Here is a 25,507-nt window from a genome sequence, read left to right as displayed (position 1 = left end):
AAATTCATACATTCGTAAAATCGTACATTTGTAAATTAGAAAATTCGGAAATTTGTAAATTCGAAGTTTGAAAATCCAAAAACCCGAAAATTCAAAAATCTGAAATAGTAACTAACTATTAAATTATAAGTATTGTATTTTCCTTTCAAACTTGACTGTCAGTGAACGTAACAAATACAAATTTAACCGAAGTTACAAATTATCCAAAACGAATGCTGCATCTAAACAAATGGAACGGAACAAATTAATAACAAATAATAATAATAAAACGTTGTTATTATTATTATTGTTATTTATTATTATTAATTCATTACGTTCCATTCCGTTTTTTCGGATCATTCATAACTTCAGATAAATTTGTACGTGTTACGTTCACTAACAGCCAAATTTAAAAGGAAATTACAATACCTATAATTTAAAAGTTACTAGTAATTACTAATAGTTAAGTTATTATTAGTTAACTATTATTTCAGATTTCCGAATTTTCGAATTTACAAATTTACGAATTCACTAATTTACTAATGTACGAATGCGCGAATGTACGAATGTACGAATGTAAATTGCGAATGTACGAATGTTTGAATGCCCGAATTTACGAATGTCCAATTTTATCGAATTTACGAATATTCGGAAAAAATTAGTTAAACGGGTTTTCGTTATTTCGGATATTCCCGAATTAACGAATTTGTCGAAATTCGTTAAAAAACGAATTCGGAACGAAACGAATTGCACATGCCTAAAATACATTATATCTGTTGATAAAGCGCTGCGTAAATTGACGGCGCTATATAAGTACATAAAATAAATAAATAAATAAATAAATGCATGCTTCTGTGGCTCGTTGAAGTGAACAGGAAGAAGAATTCAGCTTTTTGCAACAATAGAAATCATGAAATATAAATATTATAGAAGAAACACAGGGGAATTCAGTAAAGAAATACCAACAGTTTTCTGGCGCTATGACCCTTTAAAATGGTAACTTTACTGATACCTGTGGCAAATTCAGGTAGTTCTTAATGTTGCCATTTTAACAAAGTAGCGCTATTAATGCACCAAATTCAAAAACAATTACATCCAGTTCATAGATAACAAGACTGGGGGAAATTCAAACCAACTCTAACATGTGCCTGTCCCTGTACACAGTGTAGCAGAGTGGTATATTTGCTGCTGCTTCCCCCTTCCTATTACATGTTGTTAAGGACACTGCCAGCTTCACAGTCAACAACCTCCTAGTAACCAGTAATGCTGCAATGAGTTAAGTGTTATGGGGAAGCTGAGACATAAGTTGCTCATCACGTCTGCTCTCACCTTGTAATTGATAGCAGGTGGTGGGCTAAAGCCAATAAAGGTTGCCTGCTGTCAATACCAAGGGGAACAGACCTGATGGGGAACTAGTGTCTGTGTAATCCCATCAGGCTCCACCCCCCAGGTACAAAACTCCCTGCGGCTGCACTGACAGGTGCAACTGGGAGAAGGAAGCACAGTTGCACTGAGGGTGGAGTGTCTGTATGTACATCCTGGTCTCAGTGCACCTCCACAGTCAGTTCATGTCCATAATAAGTACATTTTGTTGTGAGGAGGCACGTAAAAATTCCTCTTTATGAATTCCCCTGACACAATGAAATGGATTACACATACTAATAGTGTTACACTGATGGGACTAAATTATTCATGGTTGGATAAATGTGTTGGTATTGTGAAAAATTGGAGTGTTGTAATATGAACTAGCATGCAGCACTTTTTGGATATAATGTATTTCTCATGAAATGTTTGTTTTATACTCACATTGGTATATACTGTATGAATGGTATATGAACTAGCACATAGCAGTTTAGCTAAAAGTAGGATCTAGGATATAATATTATAAGAAATAATAATATTATGTATATAATAATAATATAATATAATATATAATAATATTATAAGAAATAATAAAATAGTGAATAGGAGCACTTGAGATTGTATATAACGTGACACTAAACTGATGTAAAAAAGAAATTCTATTATATAAGTATAAGTATACATTCTTAAAGTGGCTGTAAAGGCAGAAGGTTTTTTATTCTATGCATTAAGATAAAAAATCTTCTGTGTGCAGCAACCCCCCCCTCAGCCCCCCTAATACTTACCTGAGCCCCATCTCGATCCAGTGATGTTGCACGAGAGACTCGGTGTCTGGGACTCCCCTCCTCATTGGCTGAGCTCTCGCTGCTGTCAATCAAAGTCAGTGAGCGAATGAGGAGAGAAAGGGGGCGGGGCTGGGCTGAGGCTCTGTGTCTGAATGGAAGCAAGCAAGCTGCTTGTTGTGGGGCACTCAACAGGAGGGAGGGGCCAAGAGCACTGAAGAGGGACCCGAGAAGAGGAGGATCTGGCCTGCTCTATGCAAAACCATTGCACAGAGCATGTAAGTATAACATGTTTGTTATTTTTAATGAACAAAAAAACGAGACTTTAGTATCACTAAACTAAAAAAAAGTCCCTTTTATTGCTCTCCGTCTCCTTCAAATCTCCAAATTCCTTTTTTGCTGTTGTGATCTGCATTCCTGTTAGGTGGTAGCCATGTTTGTTCTCCATGGACCCATTGTATGTAGGAATGTAGCCACCCTGTCTTGCTCACTCCCAAGAAGGACTTTAGACTATTGAATTTGTATTGTGCATGGAGCAGTGCACATGACCACAGCTAACGTGCACTGCTCACTCCACAACAACGGAAGTGAGAAGTAAGTGGAAAAGAAGAGGTTTGGGTGCTCATGGAGGACATTGCAAGGAGGCAAAAAAACACAGTAGAAAGATTTAATGAAAAGTAAATTACAGTGTCATTAAAGAGGAACTGCAGTCTGCTCACATAATTTGTAATAAAAACATCTTTGCCATTCTGAAGCTTCCCTCCAACCACTTTGAATATTATTTTTTATATACTGTGATTCTGTACTTGCCAAAATGCTGCAGAAATCTCCCTTCACTGAACCTGGCTGCATCCATTTTAACTGTGGGCAGCTGAAGCTGCTGCCTGTTCACTTCCTGGATTTACACAGACACAGAGGCACACATCCAGCTCTGCAGCTTTCATTGGCCCTCTTATGAATCACCCCCCCCCCGGCAAACTCTCACAAGAGTGAGAGAGAGATGTACATGATGTCATAGGTCTAGGCTTTTTACCAGACAAGAAACATGAAGTGGGCTGTATAAGGTATTTACTGGAAGAAAAACAAATGTTTTACTATTCAAAGTTAAAACAACAACAAGGGTAGAAGATTTAATAGATGGAAAGTTGAAAAAATGACTGAAGGTCTGCTGTAAGTAGCTGATATATGGATCATTTTTGGAAAATAAGGATATTTAGTGTTGCTTTTTTCAAAGTTTATTTTTTCAACCTAAATATGTAACTATGAAACATATCTGAAACTAAGCTTGTTTAAATCTTTAGCTTCTCTTGAGCAAATGTTTGCTTATTTCAGATTTTTTATTTTATTTTTATTTATTTCAGGTACTTATATAGCGCCGTCAATTTACGCAGCGCTTTACATATACATTGTACATTCACATCAGTCCCTACACTCTCAAGGGGCTTACAATCTAAGGTCCCTAACTCACATTCATACATACTAGGGACAATTTAAACAGGATCCAATTAACCTACCAGCATGTCTTTGGAGTGTGGGAGGAAACCGGAGTACCCGGAGGAAACCCATGCAGACACAGGGAGAACATGCAAACTCCAGGCAGGTAGTGTCGTGGTCGGGATTCGAACCAGTGACCCTTCTTACTGCTAGGTGAGAGTGCTACCACTACACCACTGTGCCGCCCAGATTATCCATTGTTGGTAGTTAGATGGGACAACAGCATACTTATTCAAGAAGACAGTACAAAAATTTGACATGATATGAAACATGCATAGCACAAAACAGAAATTGCCTTTTTCTGGCTTCTGACTCCCGTCAACCGAAAATGAATTGTTTGCAATATGTTTCTACAGGTTGCATATCATCACTACTTTTTAGGAATTGAAACTGTTGTTTCTGATACTGCATGAATTTTTTAACATATTTTCTACAAATTATTAAGCAAAAAGGGAATTCAATAGAGGGGATTTCATTAAACTTTTATTATGACATTGAAGAAATTTCCCTGTTGCTTAATTATCAGATGGTGTGTTTTATTAGTGCAACCTTGATTGCAAAGTTTACAAAACAGACTAAATATGCACAACCTAAAATGTATGAAAACCCGACCAATTAAAGAAATACTAAACATACAATGTTTATTTCCATTCTGTTTATGTATAAGGATCACAACACTGTATTTAATTGCATATAAAATATCATCTGAGTACCTTATGTAATCTTTGCTTTGCTGAGGTCACCTGATATTTCCCAGCTCTAACCTGTCCTCAGGGAAAGATCTAAGGGAGGAGTTTCTAGTACTCTGATGTATGAATCTGTATCTGCACAACGTTGATTGGTGCAGCATACAAAAAAAGCTTTCAGAATAGATAATTAATAGAGAATTAAAATAAATAAATAACAAAAACAAAGTGTTTTAAAACTTCATTCAAATCTATAGTTCAAAGCAAATGTGTAGTACTTTCTTTTGCAATTACATGGTTTAGACAGAATTTAAGGCCCCTTTGACACAACATCATCCGTTCAGTCAAGTTTTTGCTAAGAAAAAAAGGATTGAGAAAAAGTTGAACAAAAATGTAGACTTACAAATGCAGATGACATCTATTTATGTCTGTTTGGCCATAGGAATGCATTGCTGTCTGTCTTCCATCCATCAGCAGACAGGTGAAAAATTGACAGATGGAAAGTCTGTATGAAAGGGGTCTAAGTTGACACTTTATTCCCACTGTAAAGATATCTGGATGAGGTTCTGCCAATCACAGGCTACGTCAAGCCTGTGTCTATGGTGTGTATATGCTGGGAATAACAGGAAGGTGAAGCCTCATCAATCACCATCTTATATCCTGCCCCATAGTGTTTAGCAGTATGAGGACATGAGGGAGGGAGGGGAAGTGTCATTTATCTGGGTTTTGCAAAAGCATTTGACATAGGTTCCCCATAAACGTTTACTGTACAAAATAAGGTCCGTTGGCACGCACCATAGGGTGAGTACATGGATTGAAAACTGGCTACAAGGGCAAGTTCAGAGGGTGGTGATAAATGGGGAGTACTCAGAATGGTCAGGGGTGGGTAGTGGGGTCCCCCAGGGTTCTGCGCTGGGACCAATCCTATTTAATTTGTTCATAAACGACCTGGAGGATGAGGTAAACAGTTCAATCTCTGTATTTGCGGACTGTACTAAGCGAAGCAGGGCAATAACTTCTCTGCAGGATGTGGAAACCTTGCAAGAAGATCTGAACAAATTAATGTGGTGGGCAACTACATGGCAAATGAGGTTTAATGTAGAAAAATGTAAAATAATGCATTTGGGTGGCAAAAATATGAATGCAATCTATACACTAGGGGGAGAACCTCTGGGGGATTCTAGGATGGAAAAGGACCTGGGGGTCCTAGTAGATGATAGGCTCAGCAATGGCATGAAATACCAAGCTGCTGCTAACAAACCAAACAGAATATTGGCATGCATTAAAAAAAGGGATTAACTCCAGAGATAAAGCGATAATTCTCCCACTCTACAAGACTCTGGTCTGGCCGCACCTGGAGTATGCTGTCCAGTTCTGGGCACCAGTCCTCAGGAAGGATGTACTGTAAATGGAGCGAGTACAGAGAAGGGCAACAAAGCTAATAAAGGGTCTTGAGAACATTAGTTATGAAGAAAGGTTGCGATCACAGAACTTATTCTCACTGGAGAAGAGACGCTTGAGAGGGGATATGGTTGCAATTTACAAATACCTTACTGGTGACCCTACAATAGGGATAAAACTTTTTCACAGAAGACTCGTGGCCACTCATTAGAATTAGAAGAAAAGAGGTTTGACCTTAAACTACGTGGAGGGTTCTTTACTGCAAAAGCGGCAATGATGTGGAATTCCCTTCCACAGGCGGTGGTCTCAGCGGGGGGGGGGCATTGATAGTTCCAAAAAACTATTAGATAAGTACCTGAACGACAACAACATACAGGGATATACAATGTAATACTGACATATAATCACACACATAGGTTGGACATTTTTTATCTTTTACTCCCTTTTTGGCTTGACATACAATTTAACCACTTCCCTACCTGCCTATTTCTGAATGATGTCTGCAAGGTGTCTCAGTATCCTGACTGGGCGTCATATGATGTCAACCAGGACAAGGCGCAAGCAGAGGACAGCCGATCGGTGGCTCTCCTGATGGGGGGGTCTGTACTTCTTATCAGCACAGCCCCCATCAGAGGTACCCATCACAGATTTAAATCAGTGATGATCAGATGCCAAGCAGTGCCCATCAGTAATTCCTGACAGTGCCTATCACAGATGCCAATCAGTGCTCACCAGTCCATGCCTATCAGTGCTGCAGATTAGTACCTCCTCGTCAGTGCCCATCAGTGCCACCTTATCAGTTTCACCTTATCAGTGCCCATCAGTGCTGCCCCATCAGTGCCCATCAGTGCCGCCCCATCAGTCACCATCAGTGAAGGAGAAAACTACATTTTATAACAGTAAGAAAGAAAAATGTTTTTTTTTCCCAAAAATGTCGGTCTTTTTAAAATTTGTTTTGTAAAAAAAAAAAAAAACCCAGTGGTGATTAAATACCACCGAAAGAGAGCTCTATTTGTGGGGAAAAAAAATGATAAAAATTTAAAATGGGTACAGCATTGCATGACCACGCAATTGTCATTCAAAATGCGACAGCGATAAAAGCTGAATATTGGTCTAGGTAGGACAGGGGTGAAAGTGCTCTGTATTGAAGTGGTTAAATAAACACATGTAGCTGATTTATAAATAATACAATTTAAAAGTTTCTTGGGTATGAAGGAAGTAAGTGCATGTACACTACTACATTATATTTTATTCAAAGGATTTTACCTGTTTGGAATAAATATTTCAACTGCTGCGCAAGTTCTAAAATGAGTCAGTTCACACCTCATTTTTAAAACTGTGTGCATATTCAACAAATTATTTATTTATTTTTTTTTTTTTTACTCATGCAAAGATCTGAACAAATCTAAAACTATTGTATGATTTGACCACCTCTCTAACCCTTATTGCTCTCCATAAATGAAAGTACAACCATGACTACTTATTCTTAACAGCCTGTAAATAAGCTTTTATTTCAGCCCTCACTGACACCTGCACCTGCAGTCACTGTGGAGTAATTCATTCTCAACCCTACAGTGGAAAGTACATCCAGCAGTGACTTGGCACCCTGCTTACATTTAATATTTACACAGATCAGGTATACTATATTCACAGAGCTGGTGTCCTGGAATAACTTTACTACTACTTTTATGAAATTTGATAATGAATTGCTTTACACTGTCTTTAGCTACAGAGGTCAGTGGGATCTAGTTTTTACTGCTTGTTAAACATATGTAAGTACTTTAATAGCCATAACATTTTAAGCAAGAAATACTGGGCTAATAGACTGTGAAAAGCTGCTAGCACCACAACTGACATAAATTGTGCAACAAACTGATAAATATACAAGTGCTGTGCTAAAAAATTATTGAAGAAAACAATTAAATATACAAGATACACTCAAGTAATAAAGTGCAAACAGATGCTGAATTAAAGTGCAAATCATAATAAACAATAAAGTCCAAAAAACTGATAAGTGCTGAGAATGTCCACTTAGAAGGTCACCGTGATGTTCCTCCAAGTTTATTTGGATAGCCACCATAAGTGTTCATATATTTTCACTCCCTAGATTTCACAAAAGTGCAGAGATCCACCACCAGAGAGAATGTAAGCATGCTTACCAGAAAATATGGACCCAAATACCATTAGGCGATGAGTTGATTGAGCCGGTGTGATAGTAAATCACCAAGAGTAAATTTAATCTGTACAATGTCCAGAAGCACATCCAGATCTTCCAACAGGGCTCAATATGAAGGTACACTGCTTTCACAATTCAATCTCTCATGGAATGCATTAATGCATTAAGGTGAAAAACCATGAGGGTTTACAACCCCTTTAAATTGGGGAACCTACCACCACTCCTGTTCCTGTTTGTAGGGGTCAGGTTGTGGCTGCAATCTGACTACCTATTTCCTTTCTCTGGGAATTTTTTGCCACAAATACTGTTATGGAGAACCAACTAAAGGACTGGTGCGCTGTTCATTAGGCATGGCAGAAAGGAAGGAGTAAAGGAAAAATGGAAGGAAGGAAAGAAGGAAATATCAGATAGATCTATAAAGACATTCTACATTAAATACTGTATATCTATATACTGATATTGTAACTTAAGCCTGACCCAGACATGGTCTTCTGAAAATTCCCTGCATTTTCATTTTTCTCTTTTGCATCGTCAAGCAGATTATATGCAGTAACTTAAGCTTGACTGACAGTTTTTTCTTTACTCTCTTTCAAAAGTAACACTAACTGATTTCCCATTCCTGTGGTTTAGGTGCTGAATTATTAATAATAGTACATTTTTAATAAAGCCTCTAGAGTTGATGTCAGGAAAGCACATAGATCTGAAAAATTGATAAAAACCCACCAATAGCTCTGCACTTTGTCATTTTCAAAGTCTGTCTAAGGACCACAAAAGTTGTGTATTCAATGTTATTTATATAATGCTGTAAATAGCTAAACACTCTTATTATTTTCTGTTTGAATTCAGTTTTTTTTTTTTTTGCGGACCTGAATTCAAATTGCAATGCCAACATCTATTTTATTAGTGTTTATTTCAGCCATGGGTTTTTCAGCCACAGGTGAAGGTATTGTAGAGATGCATAAAATTGTTTGGGGTATGGGGAGGTGCAGCCTGTAGCCAATTAGAGCTTTAAAAAGATAAAATAAGTTGTTTCACTTAAGCAAAACTCTGTCAGTTTTGGAGATGTAAATTTATTTCAAAATGTTTCCTTTGTGTTTGCTGTCAGAACTAAATTTGCTGTTTTATTCAGGACAGTCAGAGGTTTCACATGAAAGTGTACATAGAAAGATTTTTCAATTTTTTTGTCATGTGAGAAAATGTAGCCACAAATATGAAAACATTTCAATTTATGGGGTCATTTTATCTACAGTATTTGAAATTTGGCAAAGCTTATTTTTCATTTGCAGAAATAATATAACTGTAGGAATAGTAGAAATATATGCAGATACATGCAGGGGCAGACTGACACTTAGGGCCCTGCCCATGACCCACCCATGACCTGGCATCTCTCTGCCATGACCCACCCCTGGCCCTGCCCCTACATTTTGCACAAAATACAACTCCTGCCTTTTTTAAAAATGGGACCTGGAGGGGGGTTGCTCTCTAACAGTGTCCATTAGACCAGTGTTTCTCAACTCCAGTCCTCAAGGCACACCAACAGGTCATGTTTTCAGGATTCCCCTCAGATGAAATGGCTGTGGTAATTACTAAGGCAAAGAAACTGATCAAATCACCTGTGCAAAATAGTGGAAATCCTGAAAACATGACCTGTTGGTGCGCCTTGAGGACTGAAGTTGAGAAACACTGCATTAGACAGTCTGTTAGAAAGCATCCCTTCCAGCCCCCATTAGAGTCTACAACAGAGTCTAATGGAACCTGGAGGGGGGTCTCTCTCTAACAGTGTCCATTAGAGAGTCTCTGTTAGAGAGAGACCCCCCTCCAGGACCAATTAGAGCCTACAAAGGAGTCTAATGGGACCTGGAGGGGGGCAGAGGCCCTTTCAGTGTCAGTTATAGAGTCTGTTAGAAAGAGTTCCCTCCAGGTCCTATTAGAGATAACAAAGGAGTATAATAAGACCCGGAGAGGGCTTTTTTCTAACAGAGTGTACAGTAAAAACCTTTATTCACTCTGGTCCTCACGGGATCCCCCCCTTGTGCCAAGACTCTCCCCCCTGCCCCAACCTCTCACAAAGTAGAAATAAAATTGCTACTGCACCTCTTGCCTTAACTATAGGTACTGTAGCTGTGGCTGGCTCCCGCGTCATCTGTGGCTGGCTGGATCCCGCATCCTCTGTGGATGGCTGGCTCCTGCGGGTTGCTGGCTGGCACACCCTGCTGTGGCTGGCTGGCTCCCTGCTGTGGGTGGGGGGCTGGCACAGATGGTGCACCCTGCTGCAGGTGGCTGGTCTGGCTCCCTGCTGTGGGTGGGTATCTGGCATGGACGGTGCACCCTGCTGTGGGTGGCTAGCTGGCACAGATCTTACATCATGCTGTGGGTGGCTGGCCTGGCTCCCTGCTGTGGGTGGGTAACCGTGGGCAGCTGGCTGGCACCCTGGCCCTGCTCTGGGTGGGTCACCATGGGTGGCTTGCTGACACCCTGGCCCTGCTCTGGGTGGGTCACCATGGGTGGCTGGCTGACACCCTGGCCCTGCTGTGGGTGGGTCACCGTGGGTGGCTGGCACCCTGGCCCTGCTGTGGATGGGTCCCATGTGTGGCTGGCTGGCACCATGGCCCTGCTGTGGGTGGGTCACCATGGGTGGCTGGCTGGCACCCTGGTCTTGCTGTGGGTGGGTAAATGTGGGTGGCTGACTGGCTGGCTCCCTGGCTCTTCTGTGGGTGGGTCAGCGTGGGTGGCTGGCTGGCCCCCTGGCCCTGCTGTGGGTGGATCACTGTGGGTGGCTGGCTGGCACCCTGGCTCTGCTGTGGGTGGCTCACTGTAGGTGGCTGGCTTGCTGGCACCCTGGCCCTGCTGTGGGTGGGTCACTGTGAGTGGCTGGCTGGCACCCTGGCTCTGCTGTGGGTGGGTCACTGTGGGTGGCTGGCTGGCACCCTGGCCCTGCTGTAGATGGGTCACCTGGGGGTGGCTGGCTGGCACCATGGTACTGATTTGCGTGGGTCACCGTAGGTGAATGGCACCCTGGCTTGGTTTGCGTGGGTCACTATGGGTGGCTGGCACCCTGGTCCCGCTGTGGGTGGATCACTGTGAGTGGCTGGCTGGCACCCTGGCTCTGCTGTGGGTGGGTAACCATGGGTGGCTGGCTAGCATGCTGGCACCCTGGCCCTGCTGTGGGTGAGTCACTGTAGGTGGTTGGCTGGTACCCTGGCTCCGCTGTGGGTGGGTCACCGTGGGTGGCTGGCACCGTGGCTCTCCTGTAAGTGGATCACCATGGGTGGCTAACACACTGGTACTGCTGTAAAGTGGATCATCAGGGATGGCTGGCACCCTGGCTCTGCTGTGGGTGGGTCACTCACTGTGGATGGCTGGCTGGCACCCTGGCCCTGCTGTGGGTGGATCACTGTGAGTGGCTGGCTGGCACCCTGGCCCTGCTGTGGCTGGCTGGTGTGTCCGCGACCTCTCCATTCCAGTGAACACTCTTTGCAGAGGTGAGGGGCTGCGGCCTTTGCCCTATCAGGATAGAAGTAGAAGAAGCCAGCCCAGGACTTAGAAGGTTTGCAGGCCCAGTGCGTAGCTGGCTTTTTCTTCCAGGCCAGGTCCCCTTCTTATGATCATCACTAGGGCGCTCTGGGGCTTGGTCAGGCCCTAAAAAAATGGTCACCGTGGCCCTATTTTTTTGTCCAGGACGAAAAAAAGTTCCAGCAGGAGGCGCCGGCGGGCCCCCTTCCTCAGCCAGGCTCTTGGACCACGGCCCAAAGTGCCAGACTGGTCAGTCCGCCCCTAAATCCATGTTCTAATGATACAGACCTTCAATGAAGAGCTTTTAATGTGATAGTTTGGCTGCTTTACATGTATCTAATGGCCAAGAGCTTTATCTATTGGCTCTTGGCTATATGTGTATGTCTTGTGATTGCAAGTCTCAAACATCCACTTTAAGGAACAAGTGTCTTTTTTATGAATAGTATGTTCTATAGTTCTATGTTCTATAGTAATAAAGCAAGGGTATGATTGTATGGGGAAGGGCAGTACTTTAAAGCTAAATTCCAGGGATTTAGCCACTTTCTTACATCTGCTGGCTTAATATGAGTTAAGTCCAAGAAGATGCCTACAAGCTCATGGACTTATCTTTTAATTTACATCTGACAATTTTATCAAGTGCTAGGAGCAAAGCCATTGTTACACTCCTTGTGCTCTGGAACTTCCCTCCCCTCTGCTGCCCGTTCACAGGAAGTTTTGTATTTTGTGAATGGGTTCCAAATATGAAGTCATAGCATGTCATGATACAAGATCCAGAAGTCCCCCCTAAAGCCTCATGGGATTATCCAAATGGTGGAACCAGTTTTGTTCCACCTTCTGGTTTTTGTTGTTTGTTTAGGATTCAATGACTAGCCTAAGAATGAGATATCAGGCAACAAATCTGTTGTAGTATAGCTCTTACATGAAGTTTGGAGATAAGCAAATCATAAAATCTGCACCCTCACTCCAGAGATACCAATCAGGAATATAAGCTGTCCACTTTATCAAGACGTCCTCAAATGTGTGGTCACCTTTTAGTGCTGAAGGTGCTCTACTGAAACTGTGATAACTCCAGGCATGGATCCAGAGTGTAGTCTCGGGAGGGGCACTGCCAGAAAATACGTTTTTTTTGCAAGCAATTTATCGGGGCAAAAGCTGGTGTTGGTGCTTCAGTCATCATGGCACAATGGTTGATATGGTGTCAGGATGATTGAAGCACATTATTTCTATTATTACATTGTAATATAAAATGAAATAGTTCAACTCACTATATTGCAGAATCAGTGAGGGCCCCGAGTGTTTCACTTGCCACGTCGCCTGCCACCAGATGTAGATTGTCACTTGCCACGTCACCTGCCACAAGTTGCGGATTATCATTTGCCTGCCACCAGATGCAGATTGTCACTTGCCACGTCACCTGCCACCAGATACAGATTGTCCCTTGCCATGTCACCTGCCACAAGTTGTGGATTGTCACTTGCTGTGTCACTTGCCTGCTACAAGGTGCGGATTGTCACTTGCTGTGTCCCAGAGTGAAGGCAGGCAGCATAGAAATTATGTAATCTCTCTGCTGCCTATAGCTGTACAGTGAGGGCAGAACTGCGGTTATGCAGGACAGACGGTGAGAGATGATGGCATCTCTCTGGTCCCCCACCCACTGGCCCGCTGACTGGCCTGCCTGCCCACTCACCTGTTGACTGGCCTGTTTGGCCTCTCACCCGCAGGCCCGCTGACTGGCTCACCCGCCTGCCCATCACTAATTTCTCGGGGGAGGGAATTACCCCATTCCCCCCATCTGCCCCTGGATAGCCCTAGAAGAAAGTCCTAGAATCCCAGGTACTGCAACTTCCTCCCCCTGGTATTTTGTGAAGCGAGAACACTTTTTTTTTTGTAGAAAAAAAAAAAACAAGTTTAGACTGGTTCCGAAAAGCAGCAAATGTTTGCAGGTATACATGAAGTAGCCTGATTTGGGTCAGTTGTAGTTTATGTGGGTGAGCTCTCTCATTTCCAGTGAAGCATAATTTAATCATTACATTAAAAGTAAGTCAAATGCACCATCAGAAACTAAATTTCAGAACTCCAACCTGAAGAATCTTTCTTTTAGATGGTTAGATCATGGTTTAATTCATTTAAGGTAGCTGCAATTCATTGCAAGGCTAAAGATCATTATAAAGTAATATATTTCTAATTTTTCATTAGAAGTAGTATAATGGATTTACCTAGATGTGAATGGTAAAGGTGTCCTTTCTGCCCCAACTTATGAGCATTCCAAGAAGTAACCATTGCATTCAGCTGAAATCTGAAAATGGTTATATCTGGGCTGAGCGAAGTGACAGAAAAGCTATTGCTAAGTTTAAACAAAGAATTTATTATTGCAATTCCTGCTTTTTATGAGCACTGTGACCTTTATAATTTAATTTAAAGTCTGAGCAACATTTATTATTATATACACTAGATACACTATATTACCAAAAGTATTGGGACACCTGCCTTTACACGCACATGAACTTTAATGACATCCCAGTTTTAGTCTGTAGGGTTCAATATTGAGTTGGCTTTGCAGCTATAACAGCTTAAACTTTTCTGGGAAGGCTGTCCACAAGGTTTAGGAGTGTATCTTTGGGAATGTTTTACCATTCTTCCAGAGGTCTGGCACTGATGTGGACAAAGATCCTGGCTTGCAGTCTCCACTCAAATTCATCCCAAAGGTGTTCTATCAGTAAAGGGCCGGACTCTGTGCAGGCCAGTCAAGTTCCTCCACCACAAAATCACTCATCCATGACTTTATGGGCCTTGTTTGTGCACTGGTGGGCAGTCATATTGGAACAGGAAGGGGCCAATCCCAAACCGTTCCTACAGAGTTGGATGCATGAAATTGTCCAAAATGTCTTGGTATGCTGACACCTTAAGAGTTACCTTCACTGGACCTAAGGGGCCAAGCCCAACCCCTGAAAAACAACCCCACACCATAATCCCCCTCTACCAACTGATTTGAACCAGTAAACAAAGCAACTTCCATAAAGACGTGGATGAGCAAGTTTGGGGTGGAGGAACTTGACTGACCTGCACAATGTCCTGACATCAACCTGATAGACCAGATAAACCGCTATATGGTCTTGGCCACCGTGCTTCAGCTCAGTTTCAGGGTCTTGGCAATCTTTTCATAGCCTAGAGCAACAATTCTTCTTTTTAAGATCCTCAGAGAGTTAATTTCATTTTGAACTTCCAGTGACCAGTATGAGAGAGTGAGAGCGATAACACCACATTTAACACACCTGCTCCCCATTCACACCTGAGACCTTGTAACACTAACGAGTCACATGACACTGACGAGAGAAAAAGGCTAATTGGGCCCAATTTGAACATTTTGACTTAGGGGTGTACTCACTTTTGTTGCCAGCGGTTTAGACATTATTGGCTGTATGTTGAATTATTTTGAGGGGACAGAAAATGTACACTGTTATACAAGCTGTAAACTCACAACTTTACATTTAATTTCTTTAGTGTTGTGAAAAGATATAATGAAATACTGTATTTACAAAAATGTGAGGGATGTACTCACTATTGTGAGATACTGTATATATATTAGGGTTTCCACCTCATCCCTTTAAACCTCGAACACATATTAATTACACAGCTTGTGTGGCTGATTAAGGTTGTAATTAAACTCACTTGGTGTCTTATCTGAATTAAATTAGCCTCAGAACCTGTGTAATTCATATGTGTTTAAAGGGATGAGGTGGCAACTCATATATATTGTAGAGGGCCAGCCTGTGGCAGGGTTAAGAAGGGGTTAATTGAAGAGGCAGGTACTCCCCTTCAGACCTGCTTATTGCCAGCTGGGCTGAAAGTGTCAGGAGTGAACTGTTTAAGTAGGAGTGAGAACGCTGTGTGAAAAAGTCCTTTGTTGGATTGTGTACCTGCTGGGGTGAGCTAAACTAGCTAAAATGCATAAAAGACTGTTGCTCTGGTTAGAGCTGTGTACTGTGCACACCAGCCTGTGGCTGCAGAGACTGAACTTTTCGGATATGTGCACCTGTATTGCAAGACAAGCCTGTTGTTTCTTTTTGTTTGTTTTGACATTTTGCTAAATAAAGCCATTTTTATTTTACTGGACTGTCTGAGCCAGCTTTTCACCCCTATGATCCCCTACAAATTGGTGGAGGTATGCATTGGCAGTTTGAGGGGTTCAGGCCAATCCAATGTCCTGGGTTAAAGCTGCACAGGCTGTGAAGTCTTCAGAACAAGCCATGGAGGAGCTAATTAAACAATTAGCAATGGCTAATCCCCGGGCAGTTGCTGTGCAACAGGAAACAAACTGCTTACTGGTTGAACAGCTAGCAGGACATAAAAAGGGGGGGAAGGGTTAAAAGGTAGCATATAGCCACGGTATATGAATTTATATAACCATATACCGTGGCTGATCTCCCTTGATTGTTTCTTAGGGTTACCTTTTAACCCTCTCCCCCTTTTATGTCCTAAGCTGCATGCTTTCTGGGAGATATACTACCCTAAGGGCGAATTGGTGGGTCACTTTACCTCTATGGTTCACTAACCAATAATGTAGGATTCCTTTTTCGCCTTTTATAGTCTGAACAGCTAGCAGGACTGCAAAAGGCGGTGACCCAGCAGGCTGAAATGATGAAAGGTGACCCCACTGTAAAGATGACCCCAGAAGGCAGTGCAGCGGACCCTGCAAAAGATGACAGTCTCAGACAACATGGAAGCATACCTGGCAATGTTTGAGTGGGTTGCAGCAAGAGAAGGTCTGCCGGATTAAGATTGGGCAGATGTACTGGCTCCTTTTCTGATTGTGGACCCCAACAAGCATACTGTGACTTGGCTCCTGAATCAGCACGGGACTATAAACGCTTAAAAGCAGAAATCATATCCAGGCTGGGACTGACTGTTGCTTTAAGGGCGAACAGAGTCCATGGCTGGTGCTTTGACTAGGCTAAGCCTGCCCGTGCGAAGCTGTACCACCTGATGCACTTGTTCCAGGACTGGTTGAAACCTAAGGAAAAGACACCCACTCAGATTGTGGAAAGAGTCGCACTGGACCGTTTCCTGCAGGGGCTCCCCAGGAAGCTCCACCGATGGGTGGCTCAGTCGGAGCCTCAGTCCCTGGATGAGATGGCTGCTGTCAAGCACTACGACTGTGCCGAAAGTTTCCAGGATAGTCCCTCTGTCACCAGAGAGCTGGCCTGTTTCAAAGAAGTACGTTCCACCATTAAGGTGGCATCCATTGATCACATGGTGTCTGCTCAGGAGCATGATACAACTGCCAGGAGCCCCCCAGGACCAAAGCTTCAGGGGAACCCTGTGAGGTTCGCTGTTGGCCCTGCCATTAACTGGGTCATCTGGTGGCCCAGTGCCCAAGACGTGAAGAACCAATGGAGTGCGACATGGGTCGCCGTCGCTCCATGTATGCCCATGCGTTATGTGCTGCAACCAGCCTGAATCCACATGAGTGTGTGTGGTGCGGGTCAATGGACAGGAGGTGGATGCGCTCCAAAGGGCAGGGTTCACAGTAAACCCAGAAAAGAGCAAGGTTGGGTTGGAGGAGGCCTGCTACTTGGGGTATGTTGTAGGCAGGGGCATAATGAAACCCCAACTAAACAAGGTCAAGGCTATCCAGAAATGGGCTTGTCCACTTACAAAGAAACAGGTGCGTTCTTTCCTTGGCATTGTGGGCTATTATAGGAGATTTGTCCCTAACTTTGCCAGCCTAGCAGTGCCTCTGACTGATCTCACCAAGGGAAAGAATGCAACTGTTGTTCAGTGGAGTGCAGAAGCAGACGCAGCATTCGGCTGGTTGAAGGAAGCTTTGTGCCAGGAACCAGTGTTGGTAGCTGCTGACTTCCAAAAAGACTTTCTGGTACAAACAGATGCCTTAAAGTTGGGTCTGGGTGCAGTACTGTCCCAGATGGTTGGGGGAGATGAACACTCAGATATGTACTTGAGCCGGAAGCTCACACCAGCTGAGAGAAATTATTCCATTGTGGAAAGGGAGTGTCTCGCAATAAAATGGGCTTTGGAGACACTCCGCTACTACTTCAAGTTAATTTCAAATCATGCACCCCTTACCTGGATGGCCTAAAATAAAGACAAAAACTCCAGAATCATCCGGTGGTTCCTTGCTTTACAAGACTTCAAGTTTGTAGTAGTACATAGACCAGGAAAGGTACATCAGAATGCGGATGCCCTTTCCTGGGTCTGTTGCAACTTGGTTTGTGGTGTCCAGATCCCTGGCCTGGAACAGGGTAGGGGAGGGATATGTAGAGGGTCAGCCTGGGGCAGGGTTAAGAAGGGGTTAATTAAAGAGGGCAGGTACTTTCCCTTCAGACCTGCTTATTGCCAGCAGGGCTGAAAGTGTCAGAAGAGAGCTGTTTGAGTAGGAGTGAGAGACACAGCAGCATGTTGTGTGAAAAGGTCCTTTGCTGGATTGTGTACCTGCTGGGGTGAGCTATACTAGCTAAACTGCATAAAATACGGTTGCTCTGGTTAGAGATGTGTATTGTGCACACCAGCCAGTGGCTGTAGAGACTGAACTTTTCGGATGTGTGCACCTGTATTACAAGACAAGCCTGTCGTTTCTTCTGTTTGTTTTGACGTTTCGCTGAATAAAGCCATTTTTATATTACTGGACTGTCTTAACCTGCTTTTCACCCCTCTGATCCCCTACAATATATATATATATCTATAGATATATCTATAGATATATATCTATAGATATATCTATAGATATATATTCAGACACACACAAAGAACTCTAATACAAGCAACTACAGCTGTTGCTCCATGGTCATGTCTTATTTTCCAAAAGAATTATCCTTCATCAAATACATTTTCTAGCCTCATCTGTTTTCTCTAGTTTCGAAAGCAGAACTTTTTAGATCTCTAAACATGACAATGTCTCATTTTGTGAAGCTAGAAGGGCTGCCTACTTGTACATTAGCTCCTAAATCATGCGTCCAGATTGATATCTTGCTTTTGTCCATCTAGCTTAGAGAACATTAGAAGTAAAAAGGAGGCAAGCTTTGTACCCTCCATCCTCACTGAACCCAGTGAGGTTGCTGTGGAGGAAGACTGGACAAACATATTTCCTACGTTTTTAAATTCTCCAGCATACAAGTGATCCCCATAAACAGTACATTTGTTTGCACAAAAAGAAATGTAATTTTTTTGAAGCTACCATAACTTTACATGATGTGGCCAGTTTAATTGTTAGACACAGTTCTTCATTAATTAAATTGGTTTGGATTTGTTTACATTTATGAAGAGGCCAATTAAATTCATGTCGCAAATATAAAATAAAATTTTAAAAAATGTTCAGTTTAATAAAACATTTACTGGAGGTAGTTCCGGTAGTTCCCTATGAAACTACCTGTGCCTAAATGAGGCAAGTATTTGTGTCATTTAAGTACTGATGCATGCAACAAACTTAGGTAGTTCAAACTACCCTTTTTTTTAGCCCCCCCTTTTTTTTACCTAAGCCCGTCCGTTCCAGTGATGTGCGAAAGCCTATTGGCTCCAGCTGCTGTCTCCGTCCTCATTGGATAGATTGATAGCAGTAAGAGCCAATGGCTCCCGCTGTCGATCAAATCCAGTGACATGGGAGCTGGGGGGCAGGGCCGAGTCCTGCTGTCTGTGTCAATGGACGCAGCAGCGGGACTCGTGAGCACACCCGCATGGGTGCCCCAATGAAAAGTGGCTCTCTGTGGGGGGTACCAATGAAGAGGAGGATCTTGGCTGATCTGTGCAAAACCCTTGCACAGAGCAGGTAAGTATATCATGTTTGTAATTTAAAAAAAAAAAAAGAAAAAAAAACTTTACAATCACTTTAAGGTAAACTTCCACTGTATGTGTCCATTGACTCCCGCTGCTGTCAATCAAATCCAGTGACATGGGAGCCAGAGTGTTAATAAACGCAGCAGCGGGACTTGTGAGTGTGCCCGCACGGGTGCCCCCATGGAAAGTGGCTCTCTGTGGGGGCACTTAATGAAGAGGAGGAGCCAGGAGTGTCACCGGGGCACCAAATGAAGAGGAAGAGCTAGGAATGCCACTGTGGCACCCCAGAAGAGGAGGATCAGGGCTGCTTTGTGCAAAACCCTTGCACAGAGCAGGTAAGTATAACATGTTTGTCATTAAAGCTTCCACTGTATGTGTCCATTGACTCCCGCTGCTGTCAATCAAATCTAGTGACATGCGAGGCAGGGGCAGGGCCGAGTCCTGTTGTTTGTGTCAATGGACGGAACTCGTGAGCGTGCCCACACAGGTGCCCCCATGGAAAGCGGCTCTCTGTGGGAGCACCCAATGAAGGAGGAGCCAGGATCACAGCCGGGGCACCCCTGAAGAGGAGGATCAGGGCTGCTCTGTAAGGTAAATATAACATGTTTGTCATTTAAAAAAAAAAAACTTTACAATCATCTTAAGGTAAAAAAACCTTCCGCTGTATGTGTGTTACCCCCCCCCCCACACACACACACACACATACACACATACACACAACTAGCACTTACCTGATTTCTGTATCAATCCAGCGCTGTGCCGTTTTCCTCTCCATCTCTTCCTAGTCTCACTGGCTTTGCTGAGAAGAGTGTGAGCCATTGGCTCCTGCTGTTGTCAGTCAAATCCAGTGAGCAGGGAGCAGGAGGCAGGGCCAAACTGCGCTGTGTCTGTCTATGGATACACACAGACTGGCTTGGTAGCAACCCTGTAAATCTGCATCCATAGCAAGCAGCTTGCTATGGTAGCAGACATATAAAAGGAGGAGCCAAGATCACAGGCAGCGGACCCCAGGGGGAAACTTAGGGGGCAACTCTTTGCAATACCATTACACTGAGCAGGTAAGTTTAAACCTGTTTTTTATTTTAATACAAAAATGAGACTTTGCAAACAAATCAACTCTGGGGGGGAGGGGGGTTGGTGTGATTGGTCTATGTACATTAGAAAATTATGCAGAATCTCACAACCCTATATAAATTGATGGAACAAATCAACTGGGGAACACACCTCACACCTCAGCATTACCAATTTATGGCACGTAGCAGACAAAGAAGATATTTTGAGTACATTGAAAATTGAAACTTCACTGAGCGTTCATTTGCTAAGTGCAGTAAAGTAAATGTTCAATATTTATCTGCATCACACTTCCAATTAGGTCTGTTCAGACAGAAATTGTGTTTGAACTGTGTGTTGCATGCCAGTGGAAATATGATGGTGAATAATGAACAACATTTGATTCATTTAAATTTCAGCAAGAGATTTGGAAGAAATCCAGTCCTAGGATTGAAACAATATTTAAGATTTCTTTTGAGAACAGTAGAAATTAATTTGTGTTTGTCAAATTATAGGATGCTGACTTTTGTTTAGTTCCATAAAACCAAAGTTACTTCTGTAACAACTTTGTAATAAATTAAAGCTGTAATTTGCAATTAGTGCATAGATGTCTAGTTATTGCAATAGATTTCATGTCAACATTTTTTTTGTTCAACGATTAAGTGTGTGGCAGTAACATTTCCTTGATTTCAAAATAGTCTATTACAATTAAAACTAAAATATACAGTACAAAAGTAGACCTGCCATTAAGATTCACATATAACATGAATTAATAGGAAATGTGTGAACACTAACCAAACACTGTGGAGTGCATGTATAAATAATGTGGATATTTTTCACTCCTAAGAATAGCATGAATCAGAAAATACATCAATATGGTAGATGGAGCTGATCATAATAAATATATACTCATTACCTATGATCATCAGCTCCATCTAGTGGCTATAATGTGATATTTTCCTAATTTACGTTAGGAAGAATATCTGACCTGGATAAAATATAGCCTTGTAAGATTTAATTTTACTGGCATTTGCAGGGAATGAATGTGTATGCCGTTCCCCAGGAGGAATAGCTCTGCAAAAGTTTTATAAACGCACCTCTCTCCATTTTTCTTTTTTTTACAATTAATACTTTGCTTCATCAGATGACCTAAAGCCTAGACGATCTAGATCACATAGTCTATAGCTACATGTTTCCTACTTCACCAAATCTGTTAACATTTCAGGAAGAAAATGATAATAGCCTTTCTTGCCAATGCCTAATAAATCCCGTATAAAATAATTTGCTGAAAAAAAGTCTAAATATCTGTTAGTATGGCTTTTCAATCATCAGGTAACCAGGAAACAACTTTATTTAAACTTTTTAGTTAATAGGAATTGCAAACATTCAAATAAGGTGATAGGATATTGTCCACTTTTGTCATAAGAAGGTTGGGTACATGCATGTATAACACAATATATTCAATGTAGACAGTGCAAAAAGAGTATAGTAAAACTGTATTTACAGTGGTTATTAGTGGGTCCACAACAAACCGAAGGTATTGATTTTGTCATCAAAATAGCCAGACACCCCTTTGGGAGCAGACTGTGTCCAGGTGAGGGCATAGTCAATAAACGTAGTTAAGTATGGTTCTTTCATTTACCAAGAGTTTGTTGTGGTTTTGAGATTCTTTTCTTTAAATTGAAATTGGATTTTATTAGTTCAGATATAAGAGAAAATACTGGGTATAAAGGCTATAACAGATATAGGGAGGGCTACAAACCCATATATGGAGTAGCAAATAGATTACAGTGTATTAACATCTTGGTAGACTCACATCGCGGGTGTTACACACAACAGTATATATACACTTTAAGGTAGTGTTAGGGGTTCCATGATTATCCCCAACAGGGGAGGTGTCAAAGATCGGATAGGGGGTGGGAGTAGGGGGTCATAGGTCAGTAAGAGAGTGGTGAATATAGAAGATGCCTAATAGCCAACTTGGACACTTAGGAATTGATTAAAGATGCAGAAATATGGTTACAAAGTTACAAGGGGGGTAGGTGATCAGAGCAGGTTTTCTGTGGTCCAAACAGTAGTGAGGATTATTTCCAGTAGTCATAGGTAGTCAGAGAGAAGTGTTACTCAAGTTAAGTGAGCTCGGTACTTCTGGGAAGGGCCAGCCATGGAGCCCACTGTCTGTGAAACTTCTCTCCCAGTAGGTTACATAGTTACATAGTTAGTCAGGTTGAAAAAAGACACAAGTCCATCCAGTCCAACCATAAAAAAAAAACAAACAAAACGTACAATCCAATATACCCAATACTATACCCACAGTTGATCCAGAGGAAGGCAAAAAACCCCAGCAGAGCATGCTCCAATTTGCTTACAGCAGGGGAAAAAATTCCTTCCTGATCCCAGAGAGGCAATCGGATTTTCCCTGGATCAACTTTACCTATAAATGTCAGTACCCAGTTATATTATGTACATTTAGGAAAGTATCCAGGCCTTTCTTAAAGCAATCTACTGAGCTGGCCAGAACCACCTCTGGAGGGAGTCTATTCCACATTTTCACAGCTCTTACTGTGAAGAAACCTTTCCGTATTTGGAGATGAAATCTCTTTTCCTCCAGTCGTAAAGAGTGCCCCCTTGTCCTCTGTGTTGACCTTAAAGTGAATAACTCAACACCAAGTTCACTATATGGACCCCTTATATATTTAAACATGTTGATCATATCCCCCCTTATTCTCCTCTTCTCAAGAGTGAATAAATTCAGTTCCTCTAATCTTTCCTCATAGCTGAGCTCCCCCATGCCTCTTATCAGTTTGGTTGCCCTTCTCTGCACTTTCTCCAGTTCCCCGATATCCTTTTTGAGAACTGGTGTCCAAAACTGAACTGCATATTCCAGATGAGGTCTTACTAATGATTTGAACAGGGGCAAAATGATATCTCTCTCTCTGGAGTCCATACCTCTCTTAATACAAGAAAGAACTTTATTTATTTTATTTATTTATTTCAGGTACTTATATAGCGCCATCAATTTACGCAGCGCTTTACATATACATTGTACATTCACATCAGTCCCTACCCTCAAGGAGCTTACAATCTAAGGTCCCTAACTCACATTCATACATACTAGGGACAATTTAGACAGGATCTAATTAACCTACCAGCATGTCTTTGGAGTGTGGGAGGAAACCGGAGTACCCGGAGGAAACCCACGCAGGCACAGGGAGAACATGCAAACTCCAAGCAGGTAGTGTTGTGGTTGGGATTTGAACCAGTGACCCTTCTTACTGCTAGGCGAGAGTGCTACCACTACACCACTGTGCCGCCCACTTTGCTCGCTATGGAAACCGCAGCTTGGCATTGCATGCTATTATTGAGCTTATGATCTACCAAAACCCCCAGATCCTTCTCCACTACAGATTCCCTCAGTTGTACTCCCCCTAGCATGTATGATGCATGCATATTCTTAGCCCCCAAGTGCATAACTTTACATTTCTCAACATAGGTGAGATTTGGAGAAAAGATATTCCATGTGACAGTGCTTATTTAAAGCAGAGAAGAGAGAGTTGGTAGTTGGTGGAAGTGGATCTTTCCAAGCATGCTGCAATTAAGACATGCTGTATGATTGATGTGTAGGCTGTGGGCCAGGGGAGAGCGTCTAGGCCAAAGAGAGCCATCTGCGGGGTCAGTTGTCTGGTAATGTGAGTCAAATCAGCGATTAAGGCGGATACTGTTTTCCAAAAAGGGGCTAGGAGAGGGCAGTTCCACCAGATATGAAGAATGTCTCTGATAGCATCACATTTCCTCCAGCATTTCGGAGAGTGGGATGGGAAGATGCATGCTAGTCTGTCCGGTGTGTAGTACCATTTGTGGAAAATTTTCATGAGGGTTTCCCAGTGGGATACATTCTTGGAGAGAGTAGCAGGAAACCGAAGAGCACAGTACCACACCTTTGGAGAGAAGGAAGTTTGTAGCTTTGAATACCGGTATAGTATGTTGGTGGATTTACTTGTGAATATGGGTCTAGATAGAGCATTGTAGATGAAGGAAATTCCCTTGGTCTTGGTGGATACTCGTTTGTAGAAAAAGAGCAGGTCTTTATGAATCATTTCTAAGGAGGTGGGCACTGAAGAGAGGATATGACGGATCCTGAGAAATATGGGCAGGCTGTAGGTCATTGATAATTGCTGGAAACTTTTGAGGCTCTGTTGGTGATAAAGGTCCCCTTTAGAATGGATTCCTGCAGTAGACCAGTGCTGAATAGGTAGATCTGAGGAGAGTAGTTCTAAAGAGAGGAGTGGGAGAAGCCGCAGGGTGTCATTGCGTATCCCTTGAGAGGTTTGTAGTAAGACTTTCCAGACTGAGGTTGTGGCATTGACAGTGGGTAGGAAAGAACGCGCTGGACAAAAGTTCATCCATATAGCTGCCAATAGCAGGTGTGGTACACAGGAGATTTCTGTTGACTCAATTTCGAGCCATAAGGCAGTGGGGTGTTGTGACCACCACTGTTTTGCTTGGTCTAGGAGTACTGCCTTGTAATACCGCTTAATATTCAGTGCTCTCTATCCAGTGAAAGCCGTAGGTGTGCTTAAAAGTGAAGATTTTAGTTGAGGCCTGGGCTGCCCAGGTGAAGGAATTGAGAATTTGTTGAAATTTGGCAAGGTCAGCTGGTAGTAGAGGTATCAGTAGAGTCCTGAAGAAGTAAAGGACATGTGGGAGGAGAAACATTTTAGCCAAGGCTATACGTCCGGCCCAAGATGTTTTATTAGACATCATAGATGAGCTTATGGTTCAAGGTTTCTGGAGCAAAAGAGGAGAGATTCATACGGAGAAACATGGTAGAGGGAGATACAAGTTAATTGCCCAAGTATGTCACAGTATAGGTGAGAGCCCAGGAGAAAGGTGAGATCTAGGAAATGTCCATTTTAACCACTTGATGACATACATCGGCAAAGTGGTACGGGTGCGCAAAAGCACATACCCGTACGTCACTCCGTCATTGGCGGCTAGCGGGTGCGAGCACGCCACTGGCGGCGCATGCACTCGCCACGTGCCGTGGGGGTGTGCCCATGGGTCCTGCGAACTAGATGTCCGCCGGTGGCCCACGATTGTGCCATGGAGAGGCAGAATGGGGAGATTGTAAACAAGGCATTTCCCTGTTCTGCCTAGCAACATGACAGGGATCTCCTGCTCCCAGTGATTGGGAGCAGTGATCTCTGTCATATTCTAGTGAGCCCATCCCCCCTACAGTTAGAATACGCTGAGGGAACATGGTTAACTCCTTTATC

This window comes from Aquarana catesbeiana, linkage group LG02 (genome assembly GCF_042186555.1).
Source record: "Aquarana catesbeiana isolate 2022-GZ linkage group LG02, ASM4218655v1, whole genome shotgun sequence".
Taxonomy (NCBI): domain Eukaryota; kingdom Metazoa; phylum Chordata; class Amphibia; order Anura; family Ranidae; genus Aquarana; species Aquarana catesbeiana.
The sequence above is the reverse complement of the archived record's forward strand: the minus strand, read 5'-3'. Positions refer to the sequence as shown.